The following is a 1,552-nucleotide window of genomic DNA, read 5'->3' as shown; positions in this document are numbered from 1 at the left end:
TGGTCAGCCCCTGCCTTCTCCAAGAGATCTGGCTTGTCCACCTTGGGAATATGTCCAAATCTTCAAGTGTTGGGGTGGGTGGAGGGTGTACTTTGGCACATCTCCCTGGGGAAGCTCGAACATCCTCCTAAGCTAACTGCTTGCCCAAGCTTATCCTAAGGTCTCCCTCCTGCACTCCAGNAGCTGTGGTCAGCCCCTGCCTTCTCCAAGAGATCTGGCTTGTCCACCTTGGGAATATGTCCCAATCTTCAAGTGTTGGGGTGGGTGGAGGGTGTACTTTGGCACATCTCCCTGGGGAAGCTCGTACATCCTCCTAAGCTAACTGCTTGCCCAAGCTTATCCTAAGGTCTCCCTCCTGCACTCCAGACCTTCACTTCATACTGCCTGTCAGACATCTCAGATATTCTGCAGGTATCCACAACTCACCGTTTCCCAAACTGAACCCATGCCCTCGGTGTCCATTTTGCACTTGGAGGCTCAATCAAGTTTCTCCCTCTGAAAACTTCCTGGCCCCCCTCAGTCCACATAGTGGCCCTTCCTCAGGGCTCCTACTGCTCCATGAAAACAGTCTCAGGATGGCAGCAGTTACGCTGTGTTGCAGCTGTGTTCACCTGTCCCCCCTCCTGCCTCTGAACCATAGAGGCTTATTTGTCTTTCCTTGGTGCATGACGGGCACACTGGATGTTTGCCAAATGAGCAAAAGTGAACCATCAGGTGGCTGGCCTGGCTTGGCTTCCTCTGCATGTGGATTGAGGTTCTCCTTCAGCAAGTGCTCATAGTTCCGTTATAATTGGAGAAGCACCAATCATTCCTGGCATTTCTGAGAATTTCCTGCAAGTCTGAAGTATGATGTAATTAATATTCTGTGAGGTGACTTCACTGTTGGAGTTTAAAAGGGTCTGAAAAGATGGTCATGATTGCAATTAAACTTGGCCCCACTAGGTGTTGCTGTTGCCACCAACCAAAGATGGATGCAGTTTGTTTAGTCCCGTCCTTTGCCCTTGGGGTCATTTGGTCCATCTTTCTTTTGACCTCCTTGCCCCGTTCCCTACACATTCATAGTTTGGAATCTCTAAGTATAGAGTTTGGTTTAACTTCTAGGTGGCAAGTCTTGGGAAAGGCATGGAAATTTTCCGTTCTTCTCTGGCCACAACCTTGCTGTTCACATGGGTTTGCTCTAGCCACATGGAGAACAGCTGGTCGTCTCATAGTGTGTGAAACTCCACTTAAAGTCATATTTCCTCTAAAGAAATGGACAGAATAAACCCCTTGCCCTTTCTTCCTAGGCTTCCTTTCCAGGTTCTTAATTGCCCATCACTGTGCTCCTCTGAAGCTTCATCCCAGGCCCGCCACACAGTCCTCATCATGGAGACTGCAGGTGTGGACAGTCGGGCAGCTGCTGGGCAGGAGGGCACTGAGGGGAGGGCCAGGAAGCCTGAGGCCTGCTCTGGCCCTCTTATCGTTTGGCTGCCTAAACTACTTCTCATTCTCTCTCTTTTTTTTTTTTTCCTTTTTGTCTTTTTTCGTGACTGGCAACGGATCGCAACCCTCA

Source organism: Galeopterus variegatus, unplaced genomic scaffold, assembly GCF_000696425.1.
Source record: "Galeopterus variegatus unplaced genomic scaffold, G_variegatus-3.0.2 Scaffold666, whole genome shotgun sequence".
Lineage (NCBI taxonomy): Eukaryota > Metazoa > Chordata > Mammalia > Dermoptera > Cynocephalidae > Galeopterus > Galeopterus variegatus.
This window is presented reverse-complemented; position numbering follows the sequence as displayed.